The following is a 17,381-nucleotide window of genomic DNA, read 5'->3' on the forward strand; positions in this document are numbered from 1 at the left end:
GTTTAGGAGATTTATTCCATGTTACGAGTCATAAACATTTATTCATGTGTCTAAAGCTTCAGGCTTTCTGATGATTCAAATGACAGAGTTGCTACACTAGTATGGCCCTGTCCCAAATGGCATACTCCGGACTTGTGGACTTCCTCAGAGTCCACACTTTGGTGACGTCATGTAGTGCAGACCTATAGGGCCCTTGGGCGTGAGTCCACGAGGGTGCATTGAGAGGTATTTTTGGGACAGACTTGATCAGCACGCCGGAAATAACGGCCTGGTTGTTGTTGGACAGGAGAAATCACATTTTGCGCTCCGACGTCTTATCTCCATGTCAACTACACAGCCTAATTTTACAGTTCTATATTTTGATATTGTGCATATCACCTGGGCATAAGACAATAGATATATCATGCTTAATTAAATGATCTATACAGTTGTACATAATAATACATAATGTTCCATTTGAACTAAGATTACAATTTTTAAACATAATGAAAATGTGCATGCGTTTCGGATGAATTTACAGGTTTCAATATTCATACTATGTTTACATATGACTCAGTAAAGCCCTGACATTCGGTTCTATTTATTTAATGAATCATAATGTGATCGTATTATTAAATACGCTATTATTATGTTTGAGACATCAACCACTGGTCGATGACCATAATGTTTGTATAAACTGTAGGTAACTGGTGAAATGTACATCTAGGTCATAAAAACCGTAATATTTTCTTCTCAGCCATGTCAACAATTATCCGTGAGTGAAATCTCCTCCCATCTGTTGTCTGATTTGCCTTTCGCAAGGATTCCTGGGTAGTTAAAGTGCGTGGAGCCTGCTTCTATGCGGGCTTCGTGGAAGACCGCTTCAAGGGTACAAAGGGGAAAATGCTGAATGGGACGGCCTACGGACTCGTAGACTCAGCGAGCATGCGCAATTCAAGTCCACGAGAACGAAAGTCCGCATGAAGTGCACCATTTGGGACAGGGCCTATGTCACTGTGAACTTCATTACAGGTCAAAGGTCATTCCAGAGGTCATAGGTCATCAGAATGTATTAAAATTGCTTTAATCATTAACAATGCATTGAGATGAGTGATAGAGTCAGTAGTTCTCTTACGAGAGGTCTCTCGTACTGCGTTGAAAACGCTAGGGGAAAAACTCTTTTTCACGAAATACTGAAGCAAAAAATTATCCTTTAATTTTTGAAATAATGTAAAGCGCATTGGAGCAGCACACAGCCATGGGCGAGACGGCTCGCTCGCTCATTGGCTGCTCTGCGGCAACTGCATAAGCCTATCGAGCGAGGCCTGCGGTGACGTCAGGCCAATGAGGGCGCTTCGCGCCCTCCTCGCCACTTCCCGCCGAAACGGGCGTGGCTTAGCCCTATAAAGGAAGCTCGAAAAGGCTGATTCACTGATTTTTCATCTCTTCAGCGAAGCTCACGCATCGTTGGATCACGAGAGAAGCAACGCGTCGTCTGAGAAGCACTTCAGCGGGACGAGCCACTTGAAGCCGCTGGCCAGCGCCGCCTTCCACTGCCGTACCTGCTGCGCATTCCGGCGCCTATATCCTTTCTATATATATTCTGTGTATAATGTGTACCTTTACACTAAAAGAGCCGGGCGTCTTTTTCAAGACGCCCCCCTTTCCTAGAGGATCTCGCGCTCGCTGACGGCGACCGCCCTCACTCCGAGCCGATTGCCTATGGTGACTCTGAGGACTCACCTGGCATCCTTCTCCGAGGCTGCTCCTCCTGGAAGCGGACGGTCGGGGTTAGTTTTTCTTTACGTTACAAGAAAAACTACCCTGCCTCTGCGCGTCATTCACCGGCGAAAGGAGAAAAGTGTGTTCGTAGTTACTGGCCTCTTTTCTCTTACATTTCCCAGTTCCCTGTCGGCGACTGGAAATGTCATTTGCAGCAAGCGCACGCCTGCCAGCAAACGCCGAAGAATACATGTTGACGCTCAACACATACCAAAAGCCTGTATCCCCCTGTGGCTCAGTGGTGGAATGATAGGTTTTTCGCATGGGAGACCGGAGTTCGTTTCCCGGTCTTGCGGCATACATTTATGCCGCCAATGCTCCGCTCTGTCAGTCCCCCGGGGGCGACTGCAGAGGTGCATTTTTGCAGCCAGCAAGCGCGTAGTACCCGCTTGCCTGCAACCGAACACCGTTTCTACGGTTCCCGTGCGTCACTGGCGAAAAGAGAATGGAGTGTTTTAGCCCCGCTGAAACCGGGCGATATCCACTCTTCTCACATTCTGACACTTTTCAGGCGTCTGAAAATGTCAGTATTGCATGTTGTGCTACACGCATGCCTGCAACAAACGCTAGTGTGGTTAATACTCGCGGTAACTGAAAGCCTATGTGTCTTCCTCTGTGGTCCAGTGGTAGATTCATAGCCTTTCGCGCAGTCGACACGGGTTTGATTCCCAGGTCCGACGGCAGAAAAATTTATGCCGTCACATACAATATGCCGTCACGCTCTATCATTCCCCTGAAAGGCGACTGCAGATGTTAATTTTTGCAGCCGACGAGCACGTGGTACAACCCGTGCCCGCTTGTCTGCACACGAAAGCCGTTCTACGGCTACCTAGAAAAATCCCATTGGGATGTATTTCTGGTGTTCCGGCCACTGCCGATGGTGCTATATGTGTAGAGAAGATGCCCACTGTCTAGTGCCCATCCCTACACACAAGAACAGCCCTTCATACAGGGCCCGCGCTCATAGAATCGACTCAGGTCGATCGCGCTCACAACATAGTAACGTGCCTGCTGCTGGTGCCCACAAACACTATGTTCTGCATGCCTCATGGTTTTTCTATAAAAGAAGCCTGTCCGCATTCGCTCTGCTCAGGCAGACAGTGCGCTCAATGCAGTAAATGTGTCCGCTCTTCCGAGCCCACATTCACTCACAGACATTACATGTCCTACGGGACTCGCCCAGCCCTCCCTCACTCGGTTAAACACCGCGGCGAGGTCGAGTGCGTCTGAAAATGTCGATATTGCATGTTATGCTACCCGCATGCTTGCAAACAAATACTCGCGTTAACTGAAAGTCAATGTATCTTCCACTGTGGTCCAGTGGTAGATTCTAAGGCTTTCGCGCGGGCGACCTGGGTTCGATTCCCAGGTCTGACGGCAAAAAGTTTTTATGCCGCCAAATACAAATCGCTCTGCCAGTGCCCTGAGAGGCGACTGCAGATATGTATTCTGCAGCCGACGATCACGTGGTACAACCCGTGCCTGTTTGCCTGCACACAAAAGCCGTTTTACGGCTACCCAGAAATATCCCATAGGGATGTATTTCCTGGTGTCCCGGCCACGGCCGATGGTGCTATAAATGTAGTGCTGATGCCCACTGCCCAGTGCCCATCGCTACACACAAGCACAGCCCCTCACACGGGGCTCGCGCCCATAAATTTGACTCAGATCGATCGCGCACCCAACATAGTAAATGTGCACATTCCCCAGTGCTCAGGCAGACAGCGCGTCAAAAGCAGTAAATGTGCCCGCTTCCCGCCCACACTTACTCACAGACAACATGAGTCCCACGAGACTCGCTCAGCCCTCCCTCTCTCGGTTAAGCACCGTAGTGGGGTCGAGGACGAGCGCTCTGCCCGCTGTGATCAGCGTGCTCCCGGCCTCGAATGTCACAGGCATAACGCCTACGTTACAGCACGCCGAAGCACCTCTGTCGCCCAGAGGTTTCGGAATGGGTGCTAGACATTATAAAGAGAGGCTACTCGCTACAGTTTTGTCGACGCCCTCCCCGCTTCACAGCGCGCGTCGAAACTACGGTGAATTCAGAAGTAGCACACCTACTTCGTGCCGAAATATCAAAACTGATGAGCAAAGGGGCTATAGAGCCTGTATCTCAAGCTCAAAGCGAAGGGGGGCTATACAGCAGATACTGTCTGGCAAGAAAGACGGGGGTTTCAGACCCATACTGGATCTAAGACAGCTGAACGAAGCATTAGTGAAACGCAGTTTCAGAATGCTTACAACCAGGAAAATCCTCGCGCATATTCGCAGAGGAGGCTGGTTCATGTCAATAGATCTGAAGGATGCGTATTTTCAAATACAGATAGCGTCATGTCACAGGCAATACTTGAGATTCGCCTTCGAGGGCCAGACATACCAGTATAACAGTCCTGCCGTTCGGCCTGTCCCTGGCGCCTCGTACATTTACGCTCCTCTCAGACTCAGAGGCATGCGAGTGCTGAACTATTTGGACGACTGGCTGATTCTGGCTCAATCACGATCAGAGCTCGTGGAGCACAGGGCCATTTTACTCGATCACCTCGAGAAACTTGGTTTCAGAGTCAACTGGACGAAGAGTTCACTGAACCCCAGTCAAACGATCCCGTTTTTGGGTATAGTTCTGGACTCACAGTCTATGACGTCGCGGCTGTCGCCACAGCGCGCGCTGGACATTCAGCGCGCAGCGAGCTCTCTCTGCTGCGGCGCAACCTTCCCGCTCAGGAAATTTCAGAAGATGCTAGGTCTCATGGCCTCAGCATCACCAGTTCTTCAGTTGGGCCTGCTCCGCATGCGCCCCTTGCAGTTCTGGCTGAAAGCGCGGGTAACGCGCAGAGCGTGGGCATCCGGTTGGCTGCGTCTCAAGGTCAATCAGAGCTGTGTTGCAGCTCTGAAACCTTGGAAAGCAAGCGACTGGTACCAATCAGGTGTAAGCCTGGGGACTTCCTCGAGAGTTATGGTGGTGTCGACAGATGCCTCTACCTCGGGATGGGGAGTGCTGCTCGAGGGCAGTTCGTTCTTCGGCCTGTGGTCAGAACGGGAGAAGCTCCAACATATCAACTGCCTGAAATGTTGACAGTGGACAACGCGCTGACACGTTTTCGTCCCCAAATCAAGGACAAACACATCTTAGTCCGCTCGGACAACATGTCTGTGGTGTCCTATATAAATCGCCAGGGCGGTCTCAGATCCCGAAACCTATACAGGTTGGCGGAACGCCTCCTGATATGGGCTCAGCGCAACTTGCGCTCGCTGAGAGCAGTGCACGTGCCTGGGCTCCAGAATTTGGGACCAGACAGACCGTCCAGGAACAACATTCCTACGAGCGAATGGTCTCTACACCCGCAAACAGTCCAGCTGTTGTGGGAGAGATTCGGCAGAGCGGAGGTGGACCTGTTCACGTCTCACGAAAACGCTCACTGCCCCGCGTTCTTTTCCAAGAGCGAGAGCGCGCTGTCCCGAACGTGGCCACGCTGTCCGCTCTACGCCTTTTTCCCCCGTCTCTCTCCTGCCTCAGGTGATAGAACGGATCAGGGAAACAAAATGCTCAGTGCTGCTTGTAGCACCGCTCTGGAAGAACCAACCATGGTTCCCAGTTCTGATGCAGTTAGCAGACACTGCCCCATGGCCAGTGCCATTGAGGAGGGACCTCCTCTCTCAGGCCAGGGGTTCGATTTGGCATCCTCACCCGGAATTGTGGTCCCTCCACGTGTGGGCACTCAACGGGTACCCGCTGACCTCTCAGTGGGAGTGCTAAATACTATCACTCAGGCTAGAGCTCCGTCAACTAGATGGCTTTACGCCTCGAAGTGGTCGGTATTCTCCAGCTGGTGCACAGCTCGGGGTCGTTCACCCCTCGATTGTGAGGTGACAGAGGTTCTCTCCTTCCTACAGGAGCTGTTGGATAAGGGCAGAGCCCCCTCCACGCTCAAAGTCTATGTGGCGGCTATCGCAGCGTTCTCTGAAACAACGCTCGGTCAGTCAATAGGAAGGAATGATTTAGTCATCCGCTTCCTCAGGGGAGCTAGGAGGCTGAATCCTCCCAGACCTCCTTTAGTCCCTATGTGGGACCTCTCTACGGTTTTGGAGGCCATGAAAGGTGCCCCTTTCCAGCCTATCCAAACGGTTAGCCTCAAACATCTGTCCTTCAAACAGTGTTTTTGTTGGCTCTCGCTTCAGTGAAGCGCGTAGGTGACCTGCACGCGCTCTCGGTGAGCGCGGCGTGCTTAGAGTTTGGGCCAAGCGACTCAAGAGTCATACTCAAACCTAGGCACGGTTACGTTCCAAAATCCCTCAACACACCATTTCGGGCTCAGGTTATTTCCCTGTCTGCCCTGCCGGTGTCGGGCGAGGAAGGGGACACAAGTTTTCTTTGCCCTGTTAGGGCTCTAAGAGCTTACGTGTCTCGCTCTTCTGTCTTCAGACAGACTGAGCAGCTATTTGTCTCGTTCAGTGGACGTTCCAAGGGAATGGCTGTTTCGAAACAGAGCCTATCCAGATGGATAGTCGACGCCATAGCGCTGGCTTACACTACCAAGGGCTTACAATGCCCATTGGGTGTCAGAGCGCACTCCACGAGAGGTGTCGCCTCTTAGTGGGCTTGGTCTAGCGGGATTTCCTTGCAAGACATATGTATGGCGGCAGGCTGGGCCTCGCCGTCTACATTTATTAGGTTTTATAACCTAGAGGTTCCCGCCTTGCAGGCTAAGCTATTGTCGGTATAGTCGAATCAGTTGTCTGATTAGGACTCTGAGGACGCGAGCGCAGTGCGCTGCCGGCTATCATATGGGCAGTATTGCGTAAGACCCACAAATTCCCACATTAGTTCAGGCTCCCCGCCTTGTCTATGTGATCTCATGTTATTGCGTCAGTGGACGTCACCATATAGGGGCAGAAGGGTTCCCTTCCTGTTCCAGGACTCTCTGTGAGTCCCTCTAGTGATTTATGCTTGATAAATCCTGGGTATCCAGGTTTATGGGTGATTAATCACAGTACGCACGGCGTTTTGCACTGGTTCCCCTAGCGTTTTCAACGCAGTACGAGAGACCTCTCGTAAGAGAACGTACTCGGTTACTAACGTAACCTCGGTTCTCTCTAGAAGAGGGAACGAGTACTGCGTTTTCTGGCCGTGCGTACGGTTCACTCTGGTTCGCTTCGGCGATGAATAAAATCAGTGAATCAGCCTTTTCGAGCTTCCTTTATAGGGCTAAGCCACGCCCGTTTCGGCGGGAAGTGGCGAGGAGGGCGCGAAGCGCCCTCATTGGCCTGACGTCACCGCAGGCCTCGCTCGATAGGCTTATGCAGTTGCCGCAGAGCAGCCAATGAGCGAGCGAGCCGTCTCGCCCATGGCTGTGTGCTGCTGCAATGCGCTTTACATTATTTCAAAAATTAAAGGATAATTTTTTGCTTCAGTATTTCGTGAAAAAGAGTTTTTCCCCTAGCGTTTTCAACGCAGTACTCGTTCCCTCTTCTAGAGAGAACCGAGGTTACGTTAGTAACCGAGTACGTTTTGATAAAACCTAGAACAAATCTAGACGCACCCTAGCAGCAGCAAAATGTATTTTACAGCCAGGGTAGTCTAGCAACTCTCCATTGACTTTCGAGCTGCAAAAACCGAAATTGGGACAGAGTTGCGACGGTTCCTGCTACTTGAAAACAAAGAATGGCGGCTGCTGCTGGCGAACAGTCTTTCGAATCGGCTTTGGCCGCGACTCTGGCGGACTTGGAGTTAAGTTTTTATTTGAGAAAAGAGCATAGAACAGCACTTAAGTCATTCTTAAAAAAAGGAAGATGTGTTCGTAGTTTTGCCGGCCAGATATGGCAAAAGTTGAATCTATCAACTAACGTTAGCTCCGCTGTTGGGAAAACGCTCTGGCTGGGTGAAGCGCTGTCCTATTGCGTGCAGAGGGAATTTGAAGACAGCCGTTTATCCCGCCCCTCGGATTGAGCGTGTCTATGGAGAGTTGCCAGACCTAACATCTTGATGTAGGTCTGGCTTGCCAGGCTAGTTATGATGAGTAATATCTTTATTATTATCTTGATAAACTTCGAGGGAAAGATAAAGCTGCTCGAAAAAACTCAAAAACATATGGTGACAGTTTTGTTTGTTTGATTTGATATTAATATACAGACTTTTCTCTGATTCTGAGCATATTAGAGTCAAACTCGTCTGTCACAGGACTGATCATAATAGAGATGATTTCAGTCATAAGTCAGTTTTGAGCACATGTGTAGTTCCTGTGTTTGTCCTCTGTGTGTGTGTGTGTGTGTGTGTCCTCTGTGTGTGTGTGTGTGTGTGTGTGTGTGTGAGAGTGTTTGAGCAGCTGCAGTTTCAGTTCAGTCACTGTTACTCTGACTGACGGAGGTTTTTGTACGACTCTTTATCACTGTGTGAACACCCAGTTACTGTTGATGTAGTGTTCACTCATACAGTAATAATGTCCAGCATCTTCAGTCTGGACTCCACTGATGGTCAGAGTGAAATCTGTTCCATAATATTTTCCATTGCCAGTGAATCTAGATGGAGTTCCTGACTGTCGTGAATTAATTAAATAAATGAGGAGTTTAGGAGCTTCTCCAGGTTTCTGCAGATACCAGGAGAGACAGTTACCACAACCATGAGTACGATGTCCAATTTCTCTGTTAGTTTGACAGTTTATAGAAACTGTTCCTCCTTGAACGGCTGCTTCTGAGGGAGTCTGAGTCACAGAAACCTGGCCTGTAATCTCTGTGAATGACATTTCATAAGATCATTATTACAACAGTTATTAAAGTCAAAGTATCCATTACAAAATCTAGACTGAACATCAAAAGCATATAAATCACATCTTGAGTTATTAATAGAGTAAATGAACCTTGAACAGAAAGAATGAGAGTCCAGATACAGACGCTGATGATCATCATTCTTCTTATCGGTGGTTTACTTTCAGTCTGAATGAAGAAAAGCTGTCAGTGATGAAGTGTTAAACTCACAGCACTATAAACACTCTCACACACTGAAGATCTGATCAATATGCAAACACACTCCACATCATTTCCCTGAAGACAGAAGAAACACTCACATTATGTTTGTGCAACAGCTTTGTATAGATGTTTATTTACTTGCTGCATTATTTTGGGCTGAGCTAAAACACAATAATGAGTGATTTGATGAAGACACTAAATGTTCCTGATTGACTGTAATAGTGGAGAACAGCTGCGTTCAGCAGAGAGACGGAGGAGAGAAACACCTGTTGTTTGAGCATCGGAAACTCAGTGGTTGTTTGTTCTGTATCTCTCAAAATTTGAGACATGGTTTCCACATTTGTCTGCTAGAAATATAACTCACTTGGACATGTACAACACAATCACAGATTATGTGAGTTATTGTCAAACACAAAGAGGTCGTTGTTGAGACATAACCCTGTCCTGTTGTAACTCAGGCTGGGGATCGATGGAACAATGAGAGATAATTTGCTGAAATAAGATCCACACAATCTAAATGTGTGCAAGAATGTGTTTGAAGAACAAAGAATAATCAGTTTTGAATAAAGTCAACAATTTGAAGTAACAAAAGATTTATTGTATTTTTTAAGGACTTCAAATTTAGCACAAAAACAACTGTGTGTGTGTTTGTGTGTGTGATCACATGTGTTCTCAATTCCTGTCACACAACAGTTCAGTCTCTAGCTATGTTGTCATCCTCCTATTTTATGTGAATTTTGGGATTGACTATCACATAAAATAAACGTTGGATGGAAATGCCGAGATGAACATCAATTCTAAAAATGAGCACAAAAAAATCGTATGTGCTCATTTGAGGTGATAATGTTTTTATCCGATAATAAGACATGCACATAAACTATAATGGAAACATATTCATAAATCCCTCAATGTGCAACAAAAAACTCACATGATTTTGTCTTAGGGAATGTGACTGATAACTGGAATCATCTTAAGGGTTTGGTTGTAATATTTTTAATGAACTGTTAAAACTATCCTCACCGCAAACAGCCGTAACATAGCTAACTGTTTTAGCGTGTGGGTTTGAAGTTAGCATGAGTGTAAAGCATCAAATTAAACTAGAGAAATATCTACTTTAGATTATACAAGTCAAATGTATCTACAATACAATGATTGTTCAGAAAAAAATAATCTTGATAAATTTTTTTTACTTTTCCTCCTGAAAATTTGTTTTTGGTCATAAAACGTACAATGTTGATCACAGTCACATGACACTTCTCCTGTGAGGTGATGCGGTGTGTGATATTGATGACATCACCATAGCTCTTTCTGACCTGTCAAACTGACCCAGTGTTACTACACCGGTCTCCCCTAAATGTGAAATGAAGCTCTTGGGGTTTGAACATGATCTGCTCTATTCTGAGACCATCACAATCACTAAACCTGACAATGCAAATGAGATTTTCACCTCAAACTCACAGTTTCACTCTTTTACTGGTTCAACCCTCTGAACTGAAGCAGTTTCACTTCTGATGATGGAGGGATGAGACCGTTATGAAGTTTGAGTGGTAGTTTATATGACTTGTATGACTTATATAACGTAATGAGACTCTTCACTGGTAGATCACGTGTGACTGGACTAGAGGAGTAAATGTAGATGTTGATCTGATTCAATTCACGATTCATAGGTTTTTGATTATTTTCAAGAAAGATTTCTTTCTAATTCACAGAGTGCAATGCGCCTATAAAATACCGGAAAGATATTCCATATTTCATAATTTCAGTAAACTATCCACATATTAAAATAATAGCTGATTCATTCAAAGTCTCATATTCAAATAAAATAAAATCATATATCCTAAAACCTCTTAAATGTCTCTGCTCGCCCATAAACACTGATCTCAGTAAAACTGCAGTATTTGATCTTGTAAAAATAACAGTGAAGTTTCCACACAATGAAGCGCTTTATTTCAGTGTTGAGCAATAACATCTTTATGAATGTTTTAAGTGTGTTTGACTCGAGACTGAAGTGTTGCTGTGAGAGATCTGTCTTCTGCTCATGTGAGACTCAGACGCATCGCTGGATTCATAATTAATGCGTCCAGAAAACAGTGAATGGTCACAGACAGACTGATTGTGGGACGGTGGAGCGTCTGATCATGTTAAATACGGTTTCTCTCTTTCACTGAATCAGTTCATCTGTGACTCTTGTACATGATGATCTAAACAACGGCTTTATGGAAGATGATTAATAAACTAGTCAAGCAACAACATGTTTATGATTCACTTTACAGTATGAGTGTATGATTAAGAAGGACAAATAATCATGCTTTATAAAAATACATGAACAACCATATGAGAATAGATGAACCAACAATTATCTGAAAAAATATGATCAAAATAATTTCTTATTATCTTCAGTAATATTAATGAAGTGCTGAAAAATTGATATTAAGTTCATTTTTGTGTTTCTGTTGAGTGTGTGTGTGTGTGTGTGTGTGTGTGTGTGTGTGTGTGTGTGTGTGTGTGTGTGTGTGAGTGTGTGTTTGAGCAGCTGCAGTTTCAGTTCAGTCACTGTGACTCTGACTGACGGAGGTTTTTGTACGACTCTTTATCACTGTGTGAATGTATAATCACTCTCACAAAAACCAAAAGAATCTTTTCTGCAATGTAAACTCTGACAGTAATAATGTCCAGCATCTTCAGTCTGGACTCCACTGATGGTCAGAGTGAAATCACTGTTAGATCCACTGCCACTGAATCTAGATGGAGTTCCTGACTGGAGGCGGTTTGTAAAATATATCAGGAGTTTAGGAGCTTCTCCAGGTTTCTGTAAGTACCAGTGTAAAGCTTCATCCCCATAATTATACCATCTCTGCACATCTCTGCTGGTTTTACAGTTGATATTCACAGTTCCTCCTGGTTGTTCTGCTGTTATTGAGGGACTCTGAGTGACGGTGATCTGTCCTCTACACTCTGAAACACAACAAGAAGAAAATACACTCAAAACTTTGACAATATACTTGAAGAAATGAATTAATATCAAACTTGTGCTCCACAAACCTTGAGCAAACGCTGTGAGAGTCCAGATGAAGATGATGATGAAGGTCATGTTGATGAAGATTGTTGTGTGTGTCAGTGATGAAGTGTTAAACTCACAGCACTATAAACACTCTCACACACTGAAGATCTGATCAATATGCAAACACACTCCACATCATTTACCTGAAGACAGTCACTCATTAACAGACACAAAACACAATCACTGAAGTGTTTGTTATTTTGTTTCTTTTTGTAGCAAATGTGTTAAATCGAATCTTATTCTTTCCAATAGAGTTAAAGGTACGACCCTAAATAAAAAGACGTTAGTCAGGTTAGACGCCATTGAATTTAACACAGATGAAAACGAGGCTGTTATAAACGAGGGATAGACTTGGTCTGTGTCTGAAATCTCATGAGTAGCTGCTTATTTTGAACATGTAATTACTTCACGACTGCTAAAAAAGTACATTCTATACAGTGTGTGTGTGTGTGTGTGTGTGTGTAGTATGAATGTAATCCAGACATACATTCGTCATGTTGTCATTATCATGTGACGAAGTAGTAGTTCATCTGGGTACTTTTTGCCTACTCTTTTATGAGTACTTCTTTTGTCACATGCTGTTTTTTTATTTTATTTATGTTTTTTTGCCTACTATTTAGTAGATAGGAAAGTATGTGATTTTGGATGGCACGCATTGTATAATAAAGGTCATATGAAGGAGTTTTTAATCTACTGCCTTTTTTCGAAAAGAAGTTTCCTCATCTGAACAATCGGTATGTTAAACAACAGTGCGATCCATTAAACTCACTGTACTTACTTATATCCCTCACAGCCTCGTTTTCATTCCTGTCTAAAAATAAATGCCTTCTGGTTTGTATTTCCACAGCATGAAGGAAAGATCTTACGCATTTATGAATGAACCGCTCGTTTTAAAATCTTCCCGTCTACTGACGTTATGACATCCACTTCAAACATTACTGTGCTCATGATAACTTTAGTTAACTCAACAATAAGTAAATCCACTTCAGCTAAATACTCTTAGACAGCGATGCCATAGAAATGTACAGAGCTACCGCAAAACCGGACATTCAAAGACAAAACTCTAAAGATGACTGTGGACTTGTTTCTCTAAGGTCTATAACTAGAGGAGGCTCTGAAGAGTCTTAAAGGGATATTTCACATAATAATGAAAACCTGTCATAATTTACTCACTCTCATATGCTTGTTCCAGACATGTAAGATTTTCATTTCTTCTGCATAAAGTTGATAAATGTCTATTCACATGCATTGTGAATACGTGCACATGAGACCGATGACCAACAGGGGGAGCAAGAGACAATCCATCAGGAGCAGAAGGTAAAAGTTCATAAATGTAAAACAGACATAAGCTCTGCTCGAAATATTTTTTTGGTTAGAATTTGCTTTATGTGAGTAAAATATAGTAAAAAATATTTTTTTTTTTTTTTTTTTAATGTTGTCTAGAAAAGTCATGGAAATTCATTGAATCATACGATGTAGAGGACTGACTGAAGTATAAACCAGAGAGTATAGGCTATGCAAACGGTAGTAACGCTGTTGTTTTCACACAACCTCATTTGTAATCTTATCAAAATAAGCCTTTAAAGACATCATGGATTTAATTACTTCCAGATCATTTGATTAGATTGTTGACTTGAGCTTTCTCAATCTCTGTTTGTCTGATCTGTGGTATATACTGTGAAAGTAATGAGAAGATTTTAAAAACAAAAACTAATCTTTGATCATACGCCAAATATGGAAATCATAATGTGGCCAAAGGCAAATTATTAGAAACAGAAATGAGTCCATCAGGTCCATTTGGTCTGGTTTCAGATGTGTTTGCTCTGCTGACTGGAGAAAGTTTATGAGAGAGAAAACATTTATAGAAGAATGTTTAGATGTGTGTGTTTGAAAACGTGTGTGTGAGAGAAACTCTTTGAGCAGCTGCAGTTTCAGTTCAGTCACTGTGACTCTGACTGACGGAGGTTTTTGTACGACTCTTTATCACTGTGTGAACACATAGTTACTGTTGATCAAGTGATAACTCTGACAGTAATAATGTCCAGCATCTTCAGTCTGGACTCCACTGATGGTCAGAGTGAAATCACTGTTAGATCCACTGCCACTGAATCTAGATGGAGTTCCTGACTGGAGGACATTTGTTAAATAAATCAGGAGTTTACGAGCTTCTCCAGTTTTCTGTAAGTACCAGCTCAGAGCGGGTTTTCCGTTATAATAACAGCACTCTGGGTTTCTGCTAGTTTTACAGGTTACAGCGACTGATTGTCCAGTTTCATAGAGCCGCTCTGAGGGAGTTTGAGTCACTGTCTCCTGCCCAACAGATTCTGTCAAGAGAGAAAGATTAGAAATCACACACACTTTTACAAACTTATATCTTCACAACACACATAAAGATAACGAGTGAATAACGTTTGTAATCTTGACTGACACAAACCTCGACATAACACTGCCAGCGTCCAGATCAATATGGTGATGAAAGTCATTTTTGTAGGTTGAAGGTTCAGTTCTAGTGAAAAACAGTTGTTGATCATGTTTGATGTTTGACAGAGTTATAAACACATGCAGAGCACTGAAGCGTGTGTCGCTCATGTAAAACACACTCTATGCAAACGCTTCAGGAGTCACAGATTTAAGTTTAATGTGTTTATATACAAACATTTCCCGATTTCACATGTTAATATGATCCTTTATTGATATAAAGCAACATCAGACGAGCAAGAGCGCTGTTTAGTCCGAATATCAGACCAGCATGATGATAGCGAGTGTGATATTGCTTTTATACAACAGCTTATTGAGTATTTTACATTTTAGTCATTTATATTGCCAGTTCCTTTGTCTGTTTCTGTTCGGCCAACTGAAATATTTCCAAATGAAGTCACAGTAGAATAAAACACAGAGAGACTCTGGGAAACACAATAGTTCCTGAATGAATCAGTGTTTTAAATCGGATGATAAAGTTAATGGCTGTATCTGAAATAATACTTCACTGCTATATAGAGGCGAAAAACAGTCTGAAAAGAGACAAAAAGGTGATTTTAAAAAAAGAAATTGCCGCATTACACTTTTAAATGTATTGTGAAAAAGTTTTCACTATTTTTAAAAGTATTGGGTTTCAACATACTCAAATATCTAATGATACAAATGTAAAAATAAAACAAAACTTTAAAGCGGTTCAAATGTTGACATATATCTTTATATATAGTTTATATAGATTATATATAGTTTATACTCTATTATATAGAGAAATGGATTATTATGGTAAACATATTTAGACAGTTTCTGAACCCTGCTTTGTTTTCAGACAGTTTTATATAACTTTCAAAAAAGTTTAGTACAAACGCTACTGTCACTCATCAACGGCAGCTGTCACTGTTGCTAGGCGACCTACGGCCTTCGAAGGATGCAGACTCTGAATCGGGATGCATCCATTGACTCTCTCAAGTATTTTTCAAGATTTTTCAAGTCGACTAGTAGTTGTTCATTTCATTAGTTGATTAATCGCACATGTCTTTTAATAAGCCATATAAATCATATTAATGCGCCTTTAATTGCCGATATATAATACATCGCCTAATCAGTGCTCAAGCGCACGCAGAAAGCTTGCCACAGCGCACCGGCAAAAGTAATGATTATGAATGTGTCCTGAAAAATCTGCAAGAAGAATGTCTAAACATTTGAATAGTTTATAGATAATGTTTTCTGTGTTGTCGGCTGCAGAGATTAAGTCGACGATGCTCGTGATCTCCACAGTGCAGATTTCATACGGATTACATATTCTGAGAATATTTGTTTTCCACTTGAATTGGTTGACAATCGCTTGACATTTCAAGCTTTCTATAGATATATTTCTCATGATTGTGAGGCAAGTACTGTATACACTGAGTTTTTAGTTTATTTTTTTGACACGCTGCAGTTCACAGAGAACGAGACGGCAGAAAACACTTCCTGTTTGTTTCCTTAAATTTTCTTGTTATTATGAGTTTACACAAATAAAAGTAGACTATTTAGTTTGAATGATGTGTTACTCTTATCTGAATGACCAAAAATTATTTTTGTTGAAGTTGTTTCAGCTGTTATCAGGAAACAATGCAAGTAATTGTGCCGGCGCCTCCGTGTCAGTAAAGCGCTATACTTCAGCTTCCTCACTCCACACAAACACTTGGATATGGGCCTAATAATAGCGCACATTTATCTAGGTTAACGTTAGAGCGAGCAGCCGTGTACAATTGCTACTACTAACATGTTTCAAATGATAAGAAATATTTAAGGTCGATGGAAGAAAGGATTGGGTTTCCTGCCTGACGTACTGTAATTACCACAAACAACCGCCGTTAACAATCTTTTTTTCTGCGACTAACCGGCGAGTACAATGTTTGGTTGACTAAGCCTCTTCTAGTCGACTAAAGAGTAGTTGAATATGAAGGAGCATCTCTACACTCAAATCACTCTCTTGTCGCGTAATGATGAAACTTGCAGAAAGAGTCTCTGTAAAATCCAGCACTAAAGCTGCAGGTTAAACACATCTGTGTGTGATGATGGAGGATCTGCTTCTGTCACGAGACTCGACTCCAGCTCTGAGTATCGCTCCACTTATTCACTGAATTACAGTAATCTTCAATTACCTACAATAACCGTCTCATAGTTTTGTGAATAAGTTTTCAATAAAAATTCAGTTAAAAGCACAAATAAATATTCTTATCTCTTTTTTATCAGAAGCTTCTGATTGGTGCAGAGGAGGGAGAGGCGTGTCTAAACTGAACTGTTGATCAAGGTTATGATTAAAACAGTAAGCTAATATAAAACTTACTGACTGCAGAATATAGCATGGGCGAGGCTAGCCCCTTTTTAGGGGTGCTTCAGCACCCCTAAAAAGGAGCTCAGCACCCCTAAAACTTGGAGTAAGAAATGTTGTTATTCTAAAAAAATATATATATATATTTTTTTTGTCTTTGACAAGGTTAAATAATGTTCTTCATCTTCAATCCGCAGCAGCGCCAAGCAGAGCGCAGGTCAGAAACAGAGGCGCGCGTGTGTGTGTGTGTGTGTTTGTTCATCTGAGCCTCATTGGTCTTTCACTTCTCGTCAATGTCAGAATATTTGAGATGACCAATCAAATCAAAGTAGGCGGGCTTTATGTTCACAGAAGCTGCTGAGCGCGAATTTTAGCAGCACGACTGACGCTTCAGTTTACGGTCAAGTGCGAGTTAAGAAGATGTAAGTAGCTAAACTAAACATTTTATATTTGACAGTTTTTTAGGTCATAAATGTTAAACGAATGACAAAAATAATTAGAAAACTAATAAACCTTTGTCTAATTTCGCCATTTTGAGCTGAAAATAGGCCTATAACGTGTAATTATGTCATTGTGAGGGGACAAGAAACATTAACAAAGCCGTTTTCATAGGCACAAGATTAATAATGCATGTGTACATGTTGAGAATTAATATAATACAATTTGTAGCCTTCAGTAAATTAAAAAAGTTCAGCTTTAGAGGGGAAGAGACAGGGCAAGATCAGGAGACTGAGAGAAAAAATGGAGATGAGGAGAGAGCAGGTTTTAAATCTATTTCTTATCCTTTTTTGGCCTCAAACGTCTTGA

Source organism: Abramis brama (genome assembly GCF_963993115.1).
Source record: "Abramis brama genome assembly, chromosome: 24".
Taxonomy (NCBI): domain Eukaryota; kingdom Metazoa; phylum Chordata; class Actinopteri; order Cypriniformes; family Leuciscidae; genus Abramis; species Abramis brama.